At 46.4% G+C, this 6,000-nt stretch overlaps 1 protein-coding gene across 1 annotated transcript in view; it reads right to left on the bottom strand.

The window, feature by feature from the left end:
- LOC126681742 (cytochrome c biogenesis CcmF C-terminal-like mitochondrial protein) overlaps positions 1 to 380 on the bottom strand; it is a 3,031-nt gene extending 2,651 nt beyond the window's left edge. The window contains 1 exon segment of the mRNA XM_056105881.1: positions 1 to 380. This exon segment is cut by the window's left edge and continues 1,118 nt beyond it. The gene's annotated coding sequence lies outside the window, so the exon portion shown is untranslated.
- Positions 381 to 6,000: the final 5,620 nt, after the last annotated feature.

Here is a 6,000-nt window from a genome sequence, read left to right as displayed (position 1 = left end):
TTGCAGCCATGTTGATCAAAATGACTAAGTTTCATGACTGGACCAGTCACTCGCCCTCGTATTAGAAGATCATCTCACCTTGTGGTCGACATTCCATTCCCCTTAGTCGTAGGTGCTCGTTCTATTTTGATTTGAATGGGCCGGGTCTCCCGAACGATCATAGTACGGCCGCCCATCTAATATCAAATCAATCGGTAGATCTCACCCCCATACCATAGAAAAAGGGATAGCGTATCTACAGAAGAGAGAGTACATGCCCTTACCCTTAATTTTGTTTAGACGCAGCTCGAATGCCTTTACGCTATAGGCTGTGTTAAGCATGCTTCTTTGACAAAAAACAAACTATTTTTCCATGACAACAGTCGCGACTATAAAGGGCGGGGCAGCAAGCTCTCTATCAACAACAGGGGGGCTGTTCTCCTTTGTCAACTCCTTGCTTGTGTCGTTGACTTTGTCAACGCTACTAAGGACCGGGGCGAGCGGAATTCAGTAGAGGCTCGAAAAGGGACTTACTAAGCGAAGGGCCGAAGGCGGCTTTGCTATCTATCCTACTATACTACCGAAGGGCGGCGGGCAAAGCTGCAAGGAGATAGTGTGGCTTTCTTTGTTCTCATGGCAGAGTGAGGGGTGCTATCCATCTGCCAATAGAGCCGGTTTTAGTGAAGATCCGCTCATGCATGAGGGGCGGCAAAAGACGGCTTTGCCCATGAGTTAGCGATCAAGCGGAAAAGGACCTGCTGGCTTCTTTCTGGAGCAGAGCAGCCTTGCTCGTAGCTCCCTATTGATGTATATATAAGGGGATAGGATAAGGGGTGAAAGAAAAAGAAGAAGCAAGTCTTGAGGGAATAAAGAGCCACCCTTAGGTGGTTCTGCGCCAAGTGCGATCGATTGTCCTTCCTTTATAGATTGAACTACCGTAACTCCAATCAACCAACAAAGTAAATTCCATACTCAAAGTTGAGTTACCGTACAAACTCAATATCTATAAAAACGAAGGGGGAAGAGTTTTTACTGAAGCCGAAAGGTATCCTAAAGGAATGGTAGCACCACAATCCACCTTGACGCGGCCATCATAAATGGTTCGTGCGACGGCGGCGGAGGCAGGTTCGGGATAATTCAGAAAAAGAGAAAAAAAAGAAGAAGATTGAATTATCCCGAACCTCCCTCTTAAAACATTTCCAGAAACTCGAGTTTTTTTTCTTTCTTCTTCTTTCGGTGAAGCCTCCTCTCTAGGTTCTTCTTGCAGCCTTATCTCTTTAATTAAAAAAAAATGGATTCCCGCATCGGAACAACACCTACTTACTATACTAGATTTAGCCAATTCGGGTGCGGATGGGGATTCTCCAATTTATTCTACAGATTCGAATCTGGGTGCCCCTGCGCATAAAGATATGGATAGGGATGCCGATTCAGATGCGGCTAGAAAGGCTCGTTTGAGTGATTAATAAACCCTCGTCGGGATAAACAAGCAAGGGTTTCATTCTCTGCTTGCTTATGGGAATGCTATTTCGAGAAATGCTGCTTCAGGATAAACTAGATATGTTGCGAGATAAACTGGATATGTTAGTTCGGCTGATGTTGGTTTGGATGCTTACCTAATCTTTTTCCACCGACCTCGGTTCGGTTGGCTCTTTGAGATCAACTGAACAGGTTGTTAGCGCTCTCTCCTCCGGTTCTCGGACCTCTGATCTTAGAAATTTGAAAATTTCCTTTTGCTATTTAACTTCCCCATAGAGCCTACGGTAAGTTTGTAAATCAGTAAATTTATAGTAGGGGCCTTCACGGTTTGATAACCATGTGTTACAGGCTGCGGAAATCTCTCGCACTTGAAAAATAGATGCCATATAGCCAATGAAATTACTATGAAATTTCATAGTTGATTCATTCAATCAGGACCACGAAAGAATCTCATAGTATATTTAATCATGCCCTTCCTTGAATTGAATTGAATGAAAAAAAAAAGCAGCTGATTGGTAATTAATGTGCGCTCCTGTGGGAGTCGAACCCACCACATAGGCTTTTTCCTTGTTCTGACCAAACAAAAAAAGATGATTGAGACTAAGTCAGCTTCCGTATTCAGGCTTCCTAATCTAACTGCCTCCTCGGCTTGGCGGGGTGTCTGTCTTGGTTGACCTTACGGCCGAGCCAGGACTTGCCCTGAAGACGACCTGTTCGAACCTGATATATAGCTGGAAAATTGGGGGGAGTGTGTTAAGCAAAGACAATAGGTGTCTTAGTACACAGCTTACCCTAGGATGCATGAGAGCTAGATATACTGACTATGCTCGAAAGAGGGAAGAGAAAGCTCTTTTTTTTGAGAAGTGATCGATACAAAACAAAAAGCAGGTGGGGTTAGGCCTGGGAACTGGGGGGATCACTCGGGCTTAGATTGCCCCAAAACCGCGCCTTAGGGAGGGCAGACAAGTTTTGCTCGCCAGCTTCGCTAACAAAGTCTCAGAGTGGTGCCTGGTCCAACAGAATGGGAAACTACTGGGGTCAAATTTCAACAGATCAAAGTAACGAACTCAGTAGTAAACCAGTTGAAGATCTTTCTTGGCGGAACGATTTTGAGTAGGAGAAGAATGTTATGGGTTTCTTTTCCTACCTTCACCGGGGCGTCGAGGAGTTGAGTGGGGGAGGCGTGTCACACCCCCTTTCGGCTGACTGTTGGCTAGCTGGAGCGGAGACTTGGTTGCTAGCATGAACGTTGGTGCGGGAGACTTCGGAAGTGCTAGTAAGGCTTTTGGTCGTCAGGCTGGGCTGACGAGGTAAGCGACAGTGCTAAGTTGGGTCATGTGAGGGTTCCGGTCAAGATGCTGAGGCAAGAAGGCAAAGGCCTGCACGAAGCCAAGCGCCAGCCACTAACTGATCGACTGACTTGGGCTACCTTTAACCCGGGTATCCCCCCTCCTCTGACCTACAGCTGGCTTGCTTTCTTGCCTTACTATGAGTGCTCGCTCCCTTCACCGACCCACCTCCCTTTATTCTCGTTCCTTGCTTCTATTTTCGTTCTTTCTTCCTTCGACCGCCCGCCCAGGACCGGAAAAATGGAAGAACTATGAACGTGGAATCACTAGAAACTGATTAGTGACGAGCAACTAACGGATAATGCGTTCATTTGGCACCTTCGGGTTCGGGCGTCAAACCCAAATCCGCTATGGAAACTAAGATGTTGAGTGCTAGACCGGTCCGAGAACTGATGCGAGCACCCTAATGGATCGAGCAGTCACTCCACCTGTGATAAAAACTCCAAACACGACCGAAGGAGCGTAGCACTTTATGAATCGCTTCCCCGACGGTGGAAACATGGGAACAACAACTCCGGAAAGAGCGAGAAAAAGAAGTAGCTATTATAAGTTTGAGTTGGAGCTTTCCGCACCTGCTTCGGGAGGATGGGAATAGTTACATTCTTTGTTGGGTGGGAATAATAGCCAGTAGGTCCAGGTGCTGGACTCTCCACCGACTCCTCAGATCGATCACTAAACTTAGGTCGGCTCGATCACGAAGCCCAGAATATAGATATGAATCTTTAATGTGACTGCTTCAACGGCTGCTTCCTCCTCAGAATCTGGCTCGCCTTGACTTCATAGAGCCTAGCTTTCGAGAATGTGTTGATATGTCTTGGCGAGAACTGGCTGAAGCATCTAAAAGAAAAGGGGAAGCGTCCCGGGACTTTGCGAAGAGCCATCATCTCTTGAACAGCATTGTAAAGTCCATCTAGATAAAGAGGTGCCTCATCCTATCGCCGTCAGAGAGCTGGTTAGGGGTAACCTCAGCGCATTTACGAATTTCATTAGCAGCTTTAGCCTTCCTGGCCTAACCCGACCTCTTTCTCCAATCGAAGTCAGACTTGCGTACTCTGAGACCGTTCTGGGGACCTGCTTGCCCTTCTTCCCTCTCGACAAACAACTCCGGAGTGAATGCCTTGGACAGGATAAGCTTCCCCTTGCTCAGCGGAGGACTTATGACTAGAAAGAAATGAATTCTCTAATCCGCTATCACTAGCTTTAGGCACTATTGATCCAATCCTCTAATCTATTTTATATGCTTAAGGTCAGAAAAGCGTACAGACCCCAAAAAAAAGGAACTCACACTCGATTCAGTTTTATCCCGCACGGGATAGAAGAAAACTGGAAATAGCTTTCTTGCGTAATAAAACACTTATCCCAATAGATGCAAAGGAAAGATAGCCCTCCCCAAGAGTTAAGTATTAAATGTAAAAAAAATGTATCTCTTATCTGGGAGTGACAGCAAGCGCTTTCTTAATAAAGATGTTCAAATTGATACTGGCTAGCTTAAGAGTTTCTAATATGGGATTTCCCTTTCCTTTGGCTTAAAAGATTCGATACTGCTGACTGAAAAGTGAAAAGCTTGCCCAGAAAGAAATAGGTTTGAATAATAGCCAATGTTCAACCAATATTCAAAGTGGAAACGAGAACAAATGCCAGTGCTTAGGAATGCCTGGGAGAAGGAATAGAATCGGGTTACCTCTCCAACTAGAACTGCAAGGTCTTAGGACGATTTTCTTACCCAAGGGACGAAATCACTCAAAAAAACTAGATCCCAGGAAAGGAAAAAGCCCCAGAGAAGGGGGGAAGAGGCTCAGAATAGGGCGTGATAGAGACAGGGCACTTACCTTGTAACAGCCTACCGGTGACCGCCTCGTCTATGTACTCGGCGCCTTTGGGCGGAGCTTTCTCGATCAACTATCTCCCTTTAAGACCAAGGGTAGATAGGAAGCGAACTCTCTCAACTTGCAACGCGCTATATACTCTATTCCACATTTTCGGGGTGGAATTGCTCTCGTTTGAGCTCTTGTGCTAATGGTGCACCGATTGTTTTGAATGTCTTCAACCTTCGATCGCCACCACAGTTTGGCATCCCCAGTGAAGTACATTGTGGCTATGGTAACCTTGTGCTCCTCTGAATCGGTTCGGACCACCCGACAGTCTTGTTCCATGTCAAAGAGAAAGTTCTCATCTACCTCTTTGGCATCTATATTACCCCACCCCAATAGATAGGATTCCGGTTCATTTGATTCGCGTTTGATTACGCTCAAAAGAGAAGGCCAAGGAAACAGGCGAAACTCCACTATAAAGGGGAACTGTGGCCACTCGACCGACTATCATGAACGAAGTGAGGGAAGGACCCGGAAACTCGATAAAGTCGAAGGGCCACCATCTGAATAAAAAGAAATTACACCAGCTACAGCAACTGCAACAGTGGAAGGCTCCGGCCTAAGAGGAACTTCCGAGACGTGGCTAGGGCCTTCGAAACTATAACCCGGATAAGGGCATGTTTAAAGCACAGTTTCGCCCAGAAGCTCATAGGTCAGGTCTAATCCCGTGTGTTACGCAAAATGCTGCTTTAGAAGAGGATATCCGCATGCCTATTACTAAGGACGGGTAGCTAAGCCGCTTGGGATCACTTCTTCGTCCCCTCTCCTTTCAGTCGAGCTACTTCGTCCCTCCCATCCGGCTTCCCGCGGATGAGATCGTCTTCCTTGGTCGCACCCTAGCCACAGAATGCCCGATTGAGTTCGCCAGGGACATCCTCATTCTAACTTCCTGGGATCAAGACAGAGATCGCCCTCGAAAATGTCGAAAAGTAAACCGATTCTATTCAAGTGGTGGATAGGAAAAGGCACTGGTAACTATCTCCTCTCCTCAGTTCTAGTGCGCCGTAGAGTCATTCGAATCCACAGCTTCCACTGGAAAAGCATAATTATGGATCAATCGGTATTGATGCTTACCCACTCTCCTGATACCCCTCGAAGAGAAGGAAGCAAGACTTACTGTACTGGCAAGAAGCATGGCAAATAAAAAAGAACACAGGCTCTCCGCTCCTTATTTCCTGAAAGTCAAAACCAGTTAAAGGGTGTTCTGTGGAAGCACATGTTATTTACAGACCGTCTTTGTGGGTTCGGTCATTGGTTCTCGCGTCCCTGTGCTCCCAAAATGATGAAAGTCAGTACCATCCCGTTAAGGACAGATTTTGTCT

This window comes from Mercurialis annua, linkage group LG5 (genome assembly GCF_937616625.2).
Source record: "Mercurialis annua linkage group LG5, ddMerAnnu1.2, whole genome shotgun sequence".
Classification (NCBI taxonomy): domain Eukaryota; kingdom Viridiplantae; phylum Streptophyta; class Magnoliopsida; order Malpighiales; family Euphorbiaceae; genus Mercurialis; species Mercurialis annua.
The sequence above is the reverse complement of the archived record's forward strand: the minus strand, read 5'-3'. Positions and strand labels throughout refer to the sequence as shown.